Source organism: Neoarius graeffei, chromosome 4 (assembly GCF_027579695.1).
Source record: "Neoarius graeffei isolate fNeoGra1 chromosome 4, fNeoGra1.pri, whole genome shotgun sequence".
Classification (NCBI taxonomy): domain Eukaryota; kingdom Metazoa; phylum Chordata; class Actinopteri; order Siluriformes; family Ariidae; genus Neoarius; species Neoarius graeffei.
The window spans coordinates 57,796,360-57,816,625 of NC_083572.1; the positions used below are offsets into that span (position 1 = coordinate 57,796,360).

The 20,266-nt window shown below is 39.9% G+C and overlaps 1 pseudogene; it reads left to right on the forward strand.

Moving 5' to 3' along the window:
• Positions 1-401: 401 nt before the first annotated feature.
• Positions 402-20,266, forward strand: part of LOC132884592 (SH3 and cysteine-rich domain-containing protein 3-like) — a 137,069-nt pseudogene continuing 117,204 nt past the window's right edge.

The window sequence follows — 20,266 nt, forward strand, 5'->3', positions numbered from 1 at the left end:
TGTATGAAACTTCTTATTTCAAATAGAAATCTACCACCACGTGCTAATTGTTTCGTCTATTAACTAATCTATATATACTTGGAATGATATAAGGGAAGTGATTTTATGTTTTTGCTTTACAGTTAAATATGCTTATTCAGAATTATGATTTAATTTTTTTTTTCTAAAAATAAAAAAAACTCCAAATTTGTAGTGTTTGCTATGAGGTGAAAATGGCTTAACATGTTTAATGTTACAGTGCCCCCTGTTGGTTGTACATACGTTTTGCAGCTGGTCTGCTTTCAGTCATGTCCCAGTATGACCAGAAAGTGGTCCAGCATATGACTCATCTTTTTTCCTTTCATATCTAGAGCCACCGTTTTGCTCTTAAACCTAATCTCTATGCAGTGCATCTGTAGACTATGGACAATTATCCACTAATAGACTCTGAAAAATTGAATAATCCTTTCACACCAGTCCCTGCATCTCAGCTTTTTCCTGCCCACAGATTGCATGAGAAGGACTCCCTGAACCTCCATTACGATCCTCCTGTTCCTGACAGCATAATGAAGGAGGAATAACACAGTAGGTTCGGTAGCCCTCGTGCTTTGACACTGTTCTCAGCCATGTTGGCTGATTTTATTCTGTGATCTGCAGCATTACATCATTGTGAGAAATGGGTGCTTGTTATCCTTGGATCAGCAGTCTTTGCTTTGAAATATATTCAGGAGCAAAATCAAAACCACATTCCTGTAATCTCTGCTTACAGTGATATCAGTCCCTGTTGGAGTTATTTCTATATTCCCATGTGAGGGAGCTCTGCTGTGAAAGAAATGCCAAGCCAGACACTGGACAGCACACTCGGGAGGCGGAAACAGATCATTGGCAGCAACAGTGTCTTCTCAAATTAGAAGGTCTCCATAGATTTTGGAGATTCTTTGCATGTTAGTCATCACAGGGACAAGACATGTCTCTCTGAAACATTTCAGGTTTATTTTGAATGTCCAATGTCAGGGGTTCTCAAATTTTCTCTAGCCAGGGAACCCGTTAATAGTAAAATACATTGAAAGGAACCCGTCAGAATATATTTATTTCATGAGCATTTATTTAAATGTGCACAATAAAATTTTGTCATTTATTTATTTATTTTACACGTTGGCATTATTTACAGGCTATTTGTTTTCGAGTTATGGAAATTTAGATTTAACCCATTTAATTAAAGGGACTAATCCAACACACACACACAACTATAAGATCTCAAATAACTGAGTTTCCATTGCATTCTTGTGCACAACAGAAGCAATATTTAAAGGTCCCATGGCATGGTGGTTTGTTGATGCTTTAAACGGGCTCGTGGAGGCTTCCGGATGTTATATCCGCAGCCTTTCTCGAAATGAACCCTCGGCACGTAAATATAGCCTCCTGGGAGAAAGCCCCATTTCAGCGCTTTTCCCAGTGCGTCGTTTTGCTAATGAGAAGCAGGAGGCGGGGAAGGGTAGAGGGTGGGCCATGGGGGGAGGGGCTTGACCAAGCTGCGCGCACACATACTCGCTGCTATCAGCGCCTGTAGCCACGCTGCTAAGACAAAACCCCGTTCTCCTTCGGACTCCTTTCGTAAACTCAACGTGACACAGAGAACAGAGAGTGAGAGTGTTCGGAGTGGTAGTTTACGAACGTATAATACCCTAGGCTTGAACACGCACTCCATAACCAAAGAGGATAGAAGCAGCAACTACAGCAACATATCGCTTATCCAACAGAAGACATGCATTGCGGAGCAATAGTCAAACATAAGCTCATAAGTTACAGTCAATTTCCAGACTAAACTCAGTTTAACAGAGCATGCTGCATGCTTTTTAGTTTTGTAGCGCAGATTACCTGGCTAACTGCAGGAAGCGGTTAGCTGCACAGCTAATGTAGCCATTGCTAGGCTAACACACCGATTTTAAAACACGGCAAAACGACTTAACAGTTATACACTTACTTGTTCGGTGTTTGTGGCTGATGCGGCAGGGATGCTTGGTACGGACCCAGGCTTCAGTGACGGTTGATGTGCAAAAGCTGCCCTGTACTGTCCCAAGTTGTGGAAACATTCCTCAGGAAAATGCTTCCGACAAACATACACCGTCTTAGGTAGACTCAACGGCGTATTATTGGAGTAAATAAAATTAAGCCACTGCGTCTTCAAGGGCTCTCCCGTCGGCAGTAAAAACAGACTCTTTTCTGTGTTGTCACATCCATGTACAGCGCAATTTCCATGTTTCGCTCGCTTAGGTGATGCCATGTTGTTGTGTCCTCTATGGTCTCCTCACTACAACTGGGTGGGGCAATCCATACAGTGGGTGGGAATCCAGAGGGGGGCGTGGGGATCATCTCCCTTGCTGACATAGTAAAGGGAAGAGCTTATCAACGCGCCGTTTTGACGCGCCATTCTCAAATGTTGGGCATAGTTTGGTTTACACATTATGAAATTTCTAGCCACTGGGGTGACTTAAGAAGGTCAGAGGAACTCATTTTAACATTAAAAAACCTCAAAGTGAAAATTTCATGCCATGGGACCTTTAAAAAATTTCTTTAAAACACAATTGTGAATGGCATTTCCATTTGCTCTTCATGTTGTCATGTGACTTAAATGCAAAAAAAAAAATGTTTCCATTTCAATTTTATGAAATATTGCTTTCTTGAATTGTCTCAAAAACCACCTCATGTGAGTGTAAAAACAACCTTTTTTTTGCGATATTGGAAATGTTTTTTTTTTGTTTTAAATTAGTGTTTTTCCGTTACTCTCTTTTCAGTTTGCAATTTCAAATTGTGCATTAAGCAGGTTCAAGGAAACATGGATAATGTTACATATAATAACTTTCATAGTAGTTGATTTTGATTTCCACTGCTGTAACTAAATAAAAAAAAAAATCATGGACTCCTTAGCTGTGCTTCGCTTTGAGAAACACTGTTCTAGGACAATTTAGAAACTTGACATTTGAATAAAGTCAGATATTTTAAATGCAAATATTTGTATATGGCCTGTGATGCATGTTTTTAGGTTAATGTCTTTTGTTATTATTTTATTTTTTTTGCCTTTTTGACATTATGAAGTCATCAGATAAAAAGTGCCCGATGAGGGGAGGGGGGGGAAGCAAACAGTTATCATGCTTGAGGAAATGTATAAGGTCACACTACAAGTAATAGTTTTCAGAACATCTCTCCAAAGGACTGTAGTTGAAAATGAGCCAGCTGGCTTGCATGGGCACGTTTACAGAAATGTTGATTATGTGTTTGTCCTTCGAAATAAAATGAAAGTGGTAGCGGAGATCTGGACTTGTTGCATTTCTACTTTAATGAGCCTTCAATGTTCACACCATGATGATTTTTTTCCTCTTCTGCTATTTCTTCTTCTCCCATAAGACAGTCTGCTTCGCTGTGTCCAATAATTTCCAAGTTGGTGTGAACACGATGGTGCATGTGTGGCAGAGGTTTTCATCACAGTACTTGAGATGTCACACCTTTGTGTGATTTTGTTCTCTCAGGTCTACTTTATCTACGATGAAGAGAAAGAAGTCTCCCCCTCTTGAACCAGTTAAACTCATCAATGATAAACCACACAAGTTTAAAGATCACTATTGCAAGAAGCTTAAATTCTGTGATGTGTGTAAGCACATATGATTGTTCATAAGTGTGCTGGCTATGAACCGACATGATAGTAAAAACTGTAAGACGAATGTTCACCATCAGTATCGGAGCTACGCTGAGTTCCAGCAGTGCTTTGGGAAAACTGTGAGTAGTAGTAATAATATGCTTGTTTCATATGCAATAAATTTAATAATAAATGAACTTTTTCCCTCTACACGCTCTCTGTCTCTCTTTCTATCCAAGTTTAATGAAGGTCATACACTACAGTGGCTCGAGGCCACACACATTGTGGCAGGTCATTGTGGGCAGACGGTGTTTTGGCATTGATCTCTCGCTCGCTCACACACACACACAGAGTCTCCAGGTTTTAGAAGGGCCTACAGCTCTCCTCTCTACAGCAGTCAGCAAAACGCCACAGTTAAAGAGCTGCTTCCATTCTGTTCGTCCTTTACCGTCTCAAGCAGTCTTCATTACTTTCAACTAAAGCCAGTCTGGATATCCCATCCATCCATTATCTGTAGTGGCTTATCCTGTACAGGGTCGCAGGCAAGCTGGGTGAGAGGCAGGGTACACCCTGGACAAGTCGCCAGGTCATCACAGGGCTGACACACAGAGACAAACAACCATTCATACTCACACCTACAGTCAATTTAGAGCCACCAGTTAGCCTAACCTGCATTAGTGGAGCAGGTTAAGGCAGATTTTGCTCCAAATCGTGCACTTTGTGATATAAGCATGAAACTTGGCACGATTGTTGCTGATAGGTCACTTTTTCAGAAAAAAGTGCTAACCACGAAAAAAATTCAATATGCCGGCCATTTTTTCAAGACGGCCGCCAGACGTGTCCCTGTTTTGTGGTTTTGCTAAAAAAACACAGTGCAAATTATGATATGAACATGAAATTTGGTAATAATGTTCTGTGTAGGTCATGTTATCAGCTAAAAGTGCTAGCCCCCCAAAAAATTCAATATGGCGGCCATTTTTTCAAGATGGTCGCCAAAAAATCCCCCGTTAGTGGTCTTGCTCTGGTGTCAAAGTACAAAAGATGAATTCAATGAAACATTTTTGATTTATTGCCATTATAATACTGAATTACATGCAGAAAAACAGAATGATTGCACAATTAGCCAATCTGGCATGATGAAAAGCCTATTTTTCACAGTGGATAATCTTGTGAAACCCTTACATTCCAATGCTTTTTTGGGAAAATTCCCATGTCTTTCCTAAGCTCCAAGAGTTGTTTCTTGCTGATTGATCCTTCCATCAAATAGTCCCAAATGAATTGGTCACATGATTTTCCAGCATGCTCATAGGCCTTTCAGAGAAAAACAAGTGAACGAAAATAGTGCTAATGCTCAACAGTGAAAAATAACTTGGTCAAATCTATGACATCAACAAAAATATCCATTGCTGAGATCTATCTTTTATCCCTGAACTGCTTCCCCCAGCACCCAATTACACAGTTTTAGGTAGACAATGCCCCTACCATAAAAATGGTTTGCCAGCTCTGATTTATGAATGGATATGTACCACTGTCCAAAGTGAAGTTTGGTAGACCATTTGAATTTGGATTACTTTGCCATTGCCAGCATGGCTAGGCCCAAAGTTCAGTCACTGTTCCTTGCTTAAAAATCTCACAAGGGCAACTGCACAGTGGAGTACACCCTATTCCAGCCTTCGAGCACTTGCATTTGGGATATTAACTCAATGTTTAGCTGACATTGAACCCCATGCTGAGTTTCACAGCAGTGTCTGTCACCAGTGTGCCCTGGTAGTGAGCGACATACACTCTCTTCTTACGCCCTATGAACTGCCAGAAGATGTGCCATTACTCGGCGTCCTCATAGTCCTGTTCCAGTAAGTGCCATTATTCGTCCTCCTCATCCCCTTCCAGTTAGTGCCATTACTCAGTTTCTTCTGCTAAGAGCAACTGGTTTTGTGGCGGCAGATAACCACCTTTCGCACCACCTCTATCTGCAAAATCACCCCTGCCGGCTCTGGAAGGCTAGGGTGGACACGTGACTGCCAGAGGCTGTGTGGTTTGCAAGCCATTTGGGATATTTTGTAAGCAATGAGAGCTCATTGCCATCCCGGCAATAGCAGTCAATTTTAGGGGCACACATGAGCACAACCATACAACAGGGATGTGCGTCTGGCAGCCATCTTGAAAAATGGTTGCCATATTGAATGTTTTGGTCTGTTAGCACTTTCAACTGGAAACATGACCTACACAGAACATTATTGCCAAATTTCAGGTTCATATGACAATATGCACTGTGGCTTTTTAACAAAGCCACGGGTACGCGTCTGGCGGCCATCTTGAAAAATGGCCGCCATATTGAATTTTCTGGAGGGCTAGCACTTTTAACTGATAACATGACCTACACAGAACATTATTGCCAAATTTCAGGTTTATATAACAATTTGCTCTGTGTTTTCTTAACAAAAACATGAAACGAGGATGCGTCTGGCGGCCATCTTGAAAAATGGCCGCCATATTGAATTTTTTTCGTGGCTAGCACTTTTTTTCTGAAAAAGTGACCTATAAGCAACAATCATGCCAAATTTCATGCTTATATCACAAAGTGCACGATGGTTTGCTTAACCTGCTCTACTACATGTCTTTGGACTGTGGGGGAAACTGGTGTTTTGACTATTTGTGCTGCCTTATCAAAAAATGCTACCATAGCGCCAATCAACAGCAGAGTCCACTGATTTATGCTACTTTGTCAAAAACTGCTACCATTGACTATTGGTAAGATTTTTGTACACAAGAAGTTACGTTACGTATTTATTTATATTACAAATGAGGTCACGTGTACTGTCAGAGCTTGGCTTGCATGTTTTTTATTATGACCTTTTTAAAGTAGCACATTTTGATATACCAATATTCTCCTTCAAATAATGCTCCCAGTAGATACACATTCTATTTTATACCTCCAGTCACTCCAAGGGTACTGTCAGAGCATGGGGAGCATGTTTTGATGCTCTATTTTCATATTCTGAAATACAAATTTAAAGGTAGCGTATTTTGGTAGACGTTCAAAGGAAATGTTTCTTCTGCTTTTATGTCTGATGCCACTAACCTTTACGCTCAAGCAGTGCACAAGCTACCTGCATTCGAGCCTCTGCAACTGCTTGTGCAGATATTTGTGTTCTACTGATGTTTCCTGTCTTAAGAAAGTCTTCAGCAAACTGCAAAAATGGCAGTTTAGTTAGTAACAATATATTCAATTTCTGCTTAAAGTTAGTAAACCTTTTAGGACTATTTTCCTTCTTAAATATGACCAAAAACATTGCAAGGTAGCATGAAATGATGGGCATGGAAACGCTGGGCTCCAACCCAGGACCTTCTTGCTGTGAGGCGACAGTGTTAACCACTACACCACTGTGCTGCCCCAGTCTAGATATCATTTTATATGATAATAGATAATGTTTTGTTTTTAAAAACTTTCTCCACAGCACAATTTAACCGCACTGACCCAGTCTTTGAGATGCTGCGTGTCAGGGTTATCATGGCCAAAAAGGAAAGGAAGAAACGATCAGAAGAAAAAAAATGTAAAGTGTTCAATAAAGTGAAAGACAGAGAAGAAGAGTTTGTATTTCATACACAATCTATTTTCGAGCTAGCTCGAACATTATCGACTAGCTTCCTCCATTCTTCACAGTCATCCGTGATGTTTTTCAACTCCTCAGCGGGTAATCCGGTTTCTTTCCTCAATTGGTCAACATAAGTGCGGGTCTTCCCCTCCTTCTTACTCCTTGCTTTGGCTCCCAAAGAAGCACTTGACTCACTAATTCGTCGTTTCTCCTCTACGTGTGCCCTATAAACTTCAGCCTCCTTACACGAAGTATTGATATGCTGCTGAGGTTTCTGTACAGCTCATTGTTCGATTTGTGATCTTTCCAAGAAACACCGAGAACTGCTCTTGGCATTTGTGTGTACGTGCCATCTAATCGGCTGTTCATATCCTTTGTAAGTGTCCAGGACTCTGCACCTTACAACAAAACACACTCAACTGTTGCTTTGAAGAACTGTATTTTTAGCAGTCTCTCTAGGTTAGATTTCCATAGTTTGTCCATTTTGTTCAGTGCTTGCCAAGCTAGTCCAATTCTTATTTCCATATCCTTCTTGCTAGATTCTATCAACGAACCGAGATACTTAGTTTTCAACCTGTTTCAGCTTCTTTCCCTGTAGTGTTATGAAAATTTCATGCACAATACAATCTATCTATCTATCTATCTATCTATCTATCTATCTATCTATCTATCTATCTATCTATCTATCTATCTATCTATAAAAATTACACACACACTGCTGAACTTTTCTACTGTCCTAGATGATGATGGAAGAAGAGAAATCCCAACCTAAAGGGAAGGAGAGAACTGTGAGTAATGCTTACAGATGGTAATTTGATAGAAATGCTAAATAAATAGTGTAAGTGTAACAACACCACGGGTGATTGCTCTAAGACAACGAGGGAGGCTCAGCCTCCTCTAAAAATGACGAACATCGTGTAGGATGAATTGCGCTAGGCTTATGTTATAGCCGACCTTATAACATTGCTATTTCAGATCCAGAATCATAGAAATATATGTGCTCAACCCAATTACAGTGCGAAATCATTCCCTTATAACTTTAATGTGTGCGTGAGTTTTTTCCCCCTTGTGACAGCGCGATGCAGCCCAGCCTCAGTGGACTTCAATGGCATTTGGGAGCTCTGCGCTTTTCAATCTCAAAATGCAAGATGATTATTGGACAAATACTGCGAAAACGCCCGCCCACAGAGTCCCAGCCTCAGTGGACTTCAGTGGCATTTGGGAGCTATGCGCTTTTCAATATCAAAATGCAAGACGGTTATTGGACAAATACTGCGAAAATGCCCGCCTATGGACTCCCAGCCTCACATGGGAGGGATATGGCAAAGCTTTCCGCAAGGAGACTGGTGATTGGTGAAAGCGGCCGGATATTTTCTTTGATTGACAGCTCGTTTCAACTATAGACAGGCAGCGGTGAATCTCAGTTCAGTCCCATGCGGATTCGCAAGTGCTGTGGTGTATTGTAAGAGATCAGCTTACATCTCGATTTCATTCATTACATACGGTTTCTACCAGCTTTTTTAGTTTGTTTATATTTTCATTGTAAATAAAGTGTAAATATAGTGTTGTCAAGTTTGCTATCTTAGTTCCAGAAATTTCGTTTATTTGAGTGACTGAACTTGAACTTGAGGGGGCTAGTCAGCTAGCAAGAAAGCTGCGCACGGATGCCAAGCACTGCTGATTTAATTTTGGCGAAGCCATTTGCCAGTCTTCCTTTCGAGGAAAAAATTAAAATTAAAGAGCAGGGTAGACCAACGCCTCAAATTGACTTGGTGAAAAAGGTAGGGAATAATACTCGTTCCTTTCAGCTCTCCTGGTACGAGAAAGTGAATTGGCTAACAGCAAGTGAGCCACATCAACAACAGTAAATAGGCTACTTTAGTAATATGTCATGGATGGACCAAAAATATAGAATCTATTTAAAATGTTTATGCTGAGTATATTATATTGGAATATATATTTTTCTGGATATGAATTAAACACAGCTACAATTTTGAAAACATTTTTAAACAAAAACACAGCCGAGAACATTTCACACTACAGACCTGGATTAAAAGTGAAGGGTTATCAAAATTGTCAATAAAACATTTCTCAGTTAAAATAAGTAAAATATAGGGAAAGTGTCATTGAATGAAATGTGTGGCACCCAGCTCTACTGCTGAGGTTCCTGACAAAGAGCTGCTTTCAATAATGATCAATTTTTAAACAACATGCCACAATTTTAAAATATAAAATGTTAAAATATACCCCTCCCCCCCAACACCACCATCATGTATATTGGACAGTAGGCTAATGGGCCAAAAGAACCTGCTATTTCACAGTTTGTGATGCTGCCAACAATCAGCCAGATCAGAGGCAAAAGTATGGGCAAAATTGATGTTTTTTCTTTTAAAATTTGGAAATATCGTAACTGACCAGCCTCCCCTGTTTGAAAGACTACCAGCCGCCACTGAACAACACCCACAACTTTGCCCAAGGAGCCAAGAAATGGCAAAGGACTAAACACCAGATGAAAAGGTCAGAGACTCCAGCCCAGTGTGCTCATGATGATGATGATAATTATTTGAAATGTTTATGTAACTGCTTTTGGCCAACTTTATATTGCCTGGGGTGATGACATTTGTGAATTTAGGATCCCAAATGTGGACATAGTCATTTCTCTGGATTATGATGTGTTACAGATGAAGACACCTCAGCCAGGTAAACTTGGAGTCTTCTCTCAGTCACACTACTGTATTGTTTTAAAGCCATTGAGAAAGATGGCTTGGACCTGCAGTAAGTGAAAATGCAGACCAGTCTAGCACCTAATGCTTACTATCAATCCTGTTTTGATGCTTTGTAGCTTGTATCCCTCCATATTTAACACTGTCCTTGAATCTGCCGTGTGATTGTGTTTGGCTGTTTTTGCTCAGTAGCAGTGTTTATCCTCAATTACCTGTGTGTATATATTTGTGTGTGTATGTTTCAGTCCTGGGGATCATGTAACAGTAATAGATGATTCCAGTGAGGAGTGGTGGAGAGTAAGTATTGAATTATTTCATGTTAAATATAATATTGTGGCCCTGTTGAATTCTCAATTCTGATTGCTCAGAAGATGGTGATACGTTTTCTGTAACAGCAAATCTGGCAGTAGTCCCAGCAAATCACAGGTTTATATTAATGCACTCATTCTAATGTTACTGTTTCTATAGCAGTGTTGGAAATTAGCACCCTCTGTCTGCAAAATGCGAGTGAATTTGCTCAACCTACCAGCCACAGTGGTGGGTAAATAAAAGTAGCATATACAAAGAAATTATGTAATTGTAAAAGGACTATTTGTGTCATTCCACAACACAGACTGAATCGCGGGTCTACTTTTTCCACTCGGGCACTTGAATGAGGACACAATCTCCTCTTTAAAATGTCCGAGTGAAACAAGAAGACTTGGATTCAATGTGGTGACTTGAGCATAGAATGCTAACTTGAGTGTAGAATGTTAACTAATGCTAGTTTGAGCATAAAAGGCTATCTAGTGTTAACTTGTGTATAGAACGCTAACTACCAACTGACGGTTAAAGAGAATTACCTCAGGTCAAGCAACGTTGCTCGCATTGCAGCAAACAAACAAAAAATGTTACCTCACAGAAGTTAGAAGGTCTGCGAAAAAAAAACCTCCCAGGAGACACAGGCCAAAGATGTAAAGGTTGAAAAACTTTTTTTTTTTTTTTAATTAAATGAGAAGTGGAGAGAAGCCAGCAATGGGGAGTTCTGTGAATGGTTCGTGGGGTTTTGTGTTTTTTTTTTGTTTGTTTTTTTAAATCTGCCCAACTCAACAAATGTAAACTTCCATTAGTTTACAGTTGTGTGCGCGCGCGCGCATATGAGATTGAGAGATAAAGAATGTCAGTATTTTCCTCAAATTTGAATATTTAACTTAGCCTGTTTACCTAAATAATCATGCTTGAATATTGTAGTTCTTACGGTATTTTTTTTCACATGCAGTTAGACACTTTCAGTTAAAACAGTAAAGTGGCTGGTTAAAAAAAATTAAAAATAAAATAAAAATTGAGTGGCTGGTAGATTTTGGAATCCACCAGCCACAGTGGCAGATGAAAACAAAATTTAATTTCCAGCCCTGTTCTATAGTCCTCAACTTTTTAATCAGTTTATGTGAAGCCACACATGTCCCTAAATGTGTGTAATTATTCTGGTTAAATTTACATTGAGAGAATTAGTTAGCAAGTAAAGCTGTAACTTTAGGTTTTCTGCTATGGGAGAGTCATAACAGAAGGCTTTAACATAAACTGAAAAAAGAATAAACAAGAGGCTGGTGAGAACACAATTGATATGTGATACTGGGGACTAACTTGTTTCCACATCATTAGATGTACAGTGGTGCTTGAAAGTTTGTGAACCCTTTAGAATTTTCTATATTTCTGCATAAATAGGATCTAAAACATCAGATTTTCACACAATTCCTAAAAGTAGATAAAGAGAACCCAGTTAAACAAATGAGACAAAAATATTATACTTGGCCATTTATTTATTGAGGAAAATGATCCAATATTACATATCTGTGAGTGGCAAAAGTATGTGAACCTCTAGGATTAGCAGTTAATTTGAAGGCGAAATTAGAGTCAGGTGTTTTCAATCAATGGGATGACAATCAGGTGTGAGTGGGCACCCTGTTTTATTTAAAGAACAGGGATCTATCAAAGTCTGATCTTCATAACATGTTTGTGGAAGTGTATCATGGCACAAACAAAGGAGATTTCTGAGGACCTCAGAAAAAAGCGTTGTTGATGCTCATCAGGCTGGAAAAGGTTACAAAACCATCTCTAAAGAGTTTGGACTCCACCAATCCACAGTCAGACAGATTGTGTACAAATGGAGGAAATTCAAGATCATTGATACCCTCCCCAGGAGTGGTCAACCAACAAAGATCATTCCAAGAGCAAGGCATGTAATAGTCGGCGAGGTCACAAAGGACCCCAGGGTAACTTCTAAGCAACTGAAGGCCTCTCTCACATTGGCTAATGTTAATGTTCATGAGTCCACCATCAGGAGAACACTGAACAACAATGGTGTGCATGGCAGGGTTGTAAGGAGAAAGCCACTGCTCTCCAAAAAGAACATTGCTGCTCATCTGCAGTTTGCTAAAGATCATGTGGACAAGCCAGAAGGCTCTTGGAAAAATGTTTTGTGGACAGATGAGACCAAAATAGAACTTTTTTGTTTAAATGAGAAATGTTATATTTGGAGAAAGGAAAGCACTGCATTCCAGCATAAGAACCTTATCCCATCTGTGAAACATGGTGGTGGTAGTATCATGGTTTGGGCCTGTTTTGCTGCATCTGGGCCAGGACGGCTTGCCATCATTGAGGAAACCATGAATTCTGAATTATACCAGTGAATTCTAAGGGAAAATGTCAGGACATCTGTCTATGAACTGAATTTCAAGAGAAGGTGGGTCATGCAGCAAGACAACGACCCTAAGCACACAAGTCGTTCTACCAAAGAATGGTTAAAGAAGAATAAAGTTAATGCTTTGGAATGGCCAAGTCAAAGTCCTGACCTTAATCCAATTGAAATGTTGTGGAAGGACCTGAAGCGAGCAGTTCATGTGAGGAAACCCACCAACATCCCAGAGTTGAAGCTGTTCTGTATGGAGGAATGGGCTAAAATTCTTCCAAGCCGGTGTGCAGGACTGATCAACAGTTACTGCAAACGTTTAGTTGCAGTTATTGCTGCACAAGGGGGTCACACCAGATACTGAAAGCAAAGGTTCACATACTTTTGCCACTCACAGATATGTAATATTGGATCATTTTCCTCAATAAATAAATGACCAAGTATAATATTTTTGTCTCATTTACTTAACTGGGTTCTCTTTATCTACTTTTAGGACTTGTGTGAAAATCTGATGATGTTTTAGGTCATATTTATGCAGAAATATAGAAAATTCTAAAGGGTTCACAAACTTTCAAGCACCACTGTAACTATAAAAGGATAAAACACAAGTCTTTATTCTCTGAAGATGTTTAAAATAATGTCTGGTCATGGTAATGTCTCAATGCTGCATTGATTCACCACCCCATCACTGATTATTTTACTAGAACACCACATTGAGTTTCATCCCTTACCAATTTGTATAGAAAATATGGATCAATGTTCTATATTTAAAACTCTAGCCTTTAGGGCACAGTAATGCAGTGGTCCTGTTTTGGTATCCATTGCCTATCCGATATCTACTATTATGATTAGGAGTGTAACAATACATTGTGAGATGATGCATCATAATGCATAATTTTGACAATGTGCATCATGGGAATGTGTAATTTCACATGATGTATCTAATGCAGTTGTACTGTTTGAACAACAGATCCTGTGCAGGGTCGCAGGCAAGCTGGAGCCTAACCCAGCTGACTATGGGCGAGAGGCGGGGTATACCCTGGACAAGTCACCAAATCATCGCAGGGCTGACACGTGGAGACAAACAACCATTCACATTCACACCTACAGTCAATTTATAGCCACCAATTAGCCTAACCTGCATGTCTTTGGATTGTGGGGGAAACCGGAGCACCCGGAGGAAACCTACGCAGACACGGGGAGAACATGCAAACTCCACACAGAAAGGTCCCCATTGAGCACTGAGCTCGAACACAGAACCCTCATGCTGTGAGGCAACAGTGCTAACCACTACACCACCGTGCTGCCCTGAATTGTGAATCATGAAGCCAGTAATGTAAATCGAATTGAATCATGACCAGAGTGTATCATTACATCCCTAACTATGATTGATTGATTATAAAATTCAGTAATGTATGTAGCATGGCAGTCTATCTGTTTCAGGGTAGAACTGGAAAGAAATCTGGATTCTTCCTGGCAAACTCCATCATCCATGTGTGCTTGGGGGAGAGCGTGTACAAGGTTGCGTGCTCTTTTTGTGGGAAATCGTAAGATGGGCCAAATCACACTGAAAAAAGACCAGGTTGGAATTCTCTTGCACATGCAATGCAAGACGAGTCCAAATTAGCCAAATTACTAATGAGTTATGTAATGTTTTTCGAAGAAATGTTCAGCTATACCTGCAGCATGCCGCCTTACAGCCAGCTAGCCCTATCTGGAATCGTCAGTGACCTGGATAGTGTTTGTCTGCATGTGTTTCATTTTTAATGCTGATACCATTGTACCTTGTGCAAATTGTGGTGAAGAAGGGAGAGCAGGTCAACAGCTATATGAAGGTCAGCACTGGACGCAAGCTTGGCTTTTTCCTTGCTGACATTTTTCAGGAGATGTGTGTGTGTGTGTGTGTGTGTGTGTGTGTGTGTGTGTGTGTGTGTGTGTGTGTGAGAGAGAGAGTACCTTTTCTGCTTCTCTCAGCAGCTAACATAATTATCTTCAGTGACAGGTTGCATGTTTACTTGCTTTGGGATGTGACTAACATGAGTTTAAAGGCAATAAACCTCATTAAGCTTCATTTAATCATTTTTTTTTATTCAATTCTTCACTACTTGTAATTTTGTCAGCAAATTTATCAACAGATAAGCACAGTAAAATTAGGACCACTCTACTCCAAATCATGTCTTCATGCACTTTGCTTTATGCACAGGGGCATTGTCTTGCTGGAACATATGTTCGAGCCCCTTAGTTCCAGTGAAGGGAAAATGTAAAGCTATGGCATACAAAGACATTCTATACAATTCTGTGCTTCCAATTTTGTGGCAACAGTGTGGAGAAGAACCACATATGGATGTGATGGTCAGGTGTCCACAAACCTTTGACCATATAGGGAGTGTGCTGTTGTTTTTTTCCATATTATTACAGATGTATAATAAAAATGTATTTTTGTTACATATCGGATTTTGTCATAGCCTACCTGATCACTGATGCCATTATGTAGCTGTACTTGTTGGCCAGAATCAGTGTTGTAGTTGAGTCACTAAACCTTAAGTCCAAGTCCAGTCTCGAGTCCCCAGTGTTCAAGTCATTAAAGAAAATTTCAAGTTGAGTCCAAGAACAAGACTCCAACAGCACCATTTGATGGTGGCTATTTTGCTGCCTTTACCGTATGTGAAAGCGTCTCTGCTATTGTGTTAGACTAACATTATTGCTTGACGGCTCCATTTTAGTTACTGTTTGACGGCCCTGTTTAGTTACACTGAAGCTTGTTTGTCGCTCAGCAAGCCCCGCCCACTATCAACAGGGCAAATAACATGAGAGTTAACACTAACTCGTTCATCGGTCAGCAAGCAAACCCCGCTATCAACAGAGCAATGAACATAGCGTGTCACTTCCTTCTCTGGGTGGAGTCTTGCCAAATGACGATTGAAGTTCGAGGTTGTCCCTGTCATCTCCTCAATAGTTCTTCTACATATGGAACACATAGCAGTGCATTTTTTCCCACTGCTCAAGAAGTCTGTATAAGCAAAGCGGACAATCCTAAGGTCATTCTCTCCAGGCACTTTAGCACCGTTAATGTTAGTTTGTTCCTGAACATGATGTATGAACAGGTGACTGTGCATTCTCTTGCACAAAATTAGTATAAAAATTAATGTAGATATAAATATCTTGTGCCAAATTATTATGGCATGTTACAAAAAAAAAAAACCCCTGAGTCCTCGTCTCCAATTTACGAGTCCAAATGCAGTTAATGCACGAGTCCAAGTCAAGTCATGAGTCCTTAAAATTAGGGCACGAGTCGGACTCGAGTCCAAGTCCTGGACTTGAATACTACAAGCCTGATCAGAACACATCAGAGTATACAGTTTTAAGCTACCTGTCTAAGAACAGAACTCTCACAACTGGTCATTTGTGGAGGGTTTATTCACTGGTCAGGGCTTTTGGTCAGCTGGTTTAATCGTATTTTCTAATTCAAAAGATTTCCATGTTCTCCCTGCCTTATACTAGCTTTATTATTCTTACACTAGTTACCATTAGCTGACATGCTTGATAACACTGACTCCCTGTAAGAAAGATCATTTTTAAGGATTCTGAAAATTCAAGTTCATTGAAATGTAATTTTATATGCAATAAATAAGAAAAAAAAATTATTTTATGCTAAAATTTTATCCAAAATGTATGCTCTTAAAGTTTGCTGTCGTTGTCATCATAATTGTCCATCTCATTTTCTCTAGTCTTATCATCTGAGGTAAGTCACTCATGGAATTTAAACTGATCTCTGTCTGCACTTACATCGATGCTCAAATAATTGCTGATTAATTTAGAGTGTGTGTGTAAGCATTTTTCTCTGATGGTGGTGCTGGTGCTGGTGTGTCATTAACATTTTGACATCTAATTAAAAACTGAACTGAGTACACGATACACTGCCTGGGCAAAAAAGCAGTTGCCCTCGAATATTTCGTTGAAATGCCTTTAGCTTTGATTATGGTGTGCATTCACAGTGGCATTGTTTCAACAACCTTATGTAATGTCACAACATTTATTTCCATCCAGAGTCACATTACCTTTTAGCTTGATGACAGAACAGTTGAACCACTCCGTAAAGTTGTTTCCAGCACATCCCAAAGACTTTAAATGGGGTAAAGGTAAGGACTCAAGGGGTTAAGGGTCAGGGTTTAAGGGGTTGTGGTGGCCGATTCATGTGTGGAAATGATTCCTCACAATTTGAGCCCTATAAATCCTGGCATTGTTGTCTTGGAATATGCCCATGCCATCGGAGGAGAAAAAGTCCATTGATGTGATAACCTGGTCATTCAGTACATTTCAGGTCATCAGCTGACTTCATTTTATTGCCCCATAACATTGCTGAGCTTCAACCTGACCAACTGAAGCAACCCCAGATCAGAACACTGCCTCCAGAGGCTTGTACAGTGGCATTCTTATCCTGATGCGTCCATCACTCTGGAATAAGATAAATCTGGACTCATCAGACCATGTGACCTTTTTCCATTACTCCAAAGTCCAATCTTTTTGTTCCCGAGCAAATTGAAGGCTTTTCTTCCAATTATCCTCACTAATAAGTGGTTTTCTTATGGGCACACAGCTGTTTAGTCCCAGTCCTGTGAGTTCTCGTCACATTGTGAGTGTGAAAATGCTCTTACTTTCAGTATTGAACATAGAAGTGAGGTTCTACTGACAATTTTTACTATTTGACTTCAAGTGTTTAAATGATCTCTGATCATGGTCAGTCAAGAGTGTCGTTCCCCCCACCACCACATTTCTTGTGGTTCACCACTATCCTTCAAAGTCTTAATAATGTGTTGGACAGTTCAAAACCCAATTCCAGTAATTTCAGCAATCTCCCTAGTTGTTTCTTTGCTTGATGCAGTTCAATATTTTTGACCCTTCTGAAATACAGCAGCATCTTTTTCACAACCACAGCATGATTGTTAAAGGAATGAGACTCTAATTTCTGTCAATTAGGGTTACAGGAATTATTGCCAGCTGAAACATATTAATCACTGCAGTAATTATCCAATCAAAGGCTCTTAAGAAAGAAAGAAAGCACAACTTTATTCATCATACACTTGTGAAATTCCTCTCTGCATTTAACCCATCTGAAGCAGTGAACACACACATTCACACACACGTGAGCAATGAGCGCACACACATACCCAAAGCAGTGGGCAGCCATGCTAACAGCGCCTGGGGAGCAGTTGGGAGTTAGGTGCCTCGCTCAAGGGCACCTCAGCCCAAAGCCATCCCATATTAACCTAACTGCATGTCTTTGGACTGTGGGGGAAACCGGAGCACCCAGAGGAAACCCACGCAGACACGGGGAGAACATGCAAACTCCACACAGAAAGACTATGAGGTGACCGTGCTAACCACTTACACCACCGTGCCGCCCAAGTATTTGCTTATTTAAATTCAAATGTTTCTTGTCTGTTACTGGGCTCCTTAAAGGACTGAGAAGAGTCAGGGTCTTTACTAAAGTGAAAGGATCCAGATCACTTTGCTCTTGGATGTTGTTACTTGTAAGGATCAGCTCCTTAAGATTGGGCAACGAATGTTTGGGATTTTCACCAATCCAGCAACTTTGGATATCAAGCCATATTGTGACACTCGCCATGTGAGGAAATCACTCTAGCAATGTTTTAGACATCTTCGACCATATTTATTAAAGATACACACTGTGATCTATGGTTATTGATAGGATATCTAGGCTTTCTTTAAGTAGACATGTCAAAGTACATTATAGGCGAAAAAACTCAATTTTGACCAATTTTATTTTTCAGAATCTAATTGCAGCAACAGCCAGTGGATTTTTGCAGACCATATGACATATCTTGCTTTAATATCTCAGAAATCATCTCATAAATTTCTTTCTCTCTGTTTTTATCCTAAAATCTTGCCAGGTTTTACCCAGTCTGGAATGTGCCTGTGAGTCATAATAGTATGTAAAAATCCTGTGCACATGTGCATGCAGATACATAACCACACAGCTCATCTTTCTGTCAGTAGCAGGGCATGAAGCGTGCACAGGTAGCTATTAACATTCAGAAGTTGCATGATTGGCTGACAGCAGCCCTCTTCAGATACGGGTCACATCCTGTTGATGGCTGGCTTCATGCCGTTCGGCAGAGGATACGCCAGGGTGACCTCAGAGCTGCTATGTCATAGTTGACTTATGACCTGTCTGCCAAGGTAGACAGAAGGGGCAAAGTGAAGATAAATCAAGAAGAATGAAGCATGAGAAGTAAACAACTCAAACTCTCTTATTATTTCAAAATGATCTCAAATACATACATAATTATAATTAACATTATTTTGAGTTTACTTACATGCAGGTGCACATACAATCACCGGCCACCTTACGAGGAATAGGATATGAATACTGGGCCAGACTCAACTGAAGAAAATCCTTTGAGGTTCCGAGATGCTGGTTCATATTGACATGACATGCATCACTTAATTTTTGCCCTCATGCTGCCAATCTCTCCCATTCTACCACATCCCAAAGGTACTCTCTTGGATTGAGATTTGGTGTCTGAGAAGGCCACTGAACTTATGTTCCTAGAAGCAGTTTGAGGTACTTTGTTACATGGCACATTATCTTACTGCCATGATTGATTGATTGAATACTTTATTAATCCCAGAGGGAAATTCAAGGTATCCAGTAACATTTCCGCATTGCACAAGATCAATACAAAAACTAAATAGCAGTATATGTATAAAAGCTAAAATACAAAAAACAAAATATCAGAAGAAATAAAACATTACCAATAAGAGCAAGTAATAGAATATACAGCTCTCAGTGTGGGAGGTAGTGAAATAGTGCAGTTGGCAGTAACCAGTCACAGTGCAAATAAGCGTGTAATGAGTAGTGCAAATACTTTGTGGACAGTTACATACATGTGCAGTGTGTTTAGTAGTATATGGTAGATAAAAAGCATAGTATATTACATGATAGGCATAGTTAAAGTATACATCAGTACATATAGTATATGTCAGGGGTTTTCAAAGTGTGGGAGAGTCAGCCCCCCCCCTCAGAGAGCAAATAAACAACAGCGCCCCCCCTTACAATTTTTATTGTTGCGATACTTAATGTTCTATTCGTATTTTTAAAAAATGGGTGTTGTACACATTTAAATTTTTTTCTTTTACACATTTTAAGCATCTGTGCTTTTTGAAAACATCTTTTTTTTGCACATTTAAAACATCTGTGCTTTTTTTAAAACATCATTTTTTTTTTTACACATTTTAAACATCTGTGCTTTTTTTTTTTAAACATATTGTTTTACACGTTTTAAACATCTCATAGCATCGTTAGCTAGCACCTCTTGGCAGACAACACACTGTGGCAGTGGAGCATCTTCAGATCCAGTCCATGAAAATCCAAACTTTAAATAATCGTGGTCATACTTCCTTCTTTTTTTACTTGGCCCAGACTGTGTCTCCTCACTCACTGTAGCTTTAGGTACTAAAAATCGATCCATTTTGTCTCTGGCAAAGGCTAGCTGAAGTTCGCTAAATGTCCGCAATAGTAACTTATTCTGGTTTATTTTTCCTCACGTTGCGCCCCCCCTGAAGAACTCTGGCGCCCCCTAGGGGAGGCGCGCCCCACACTTTGAAAAGCCCTGGTATATGTAATAGTGTGATCGTATACAAT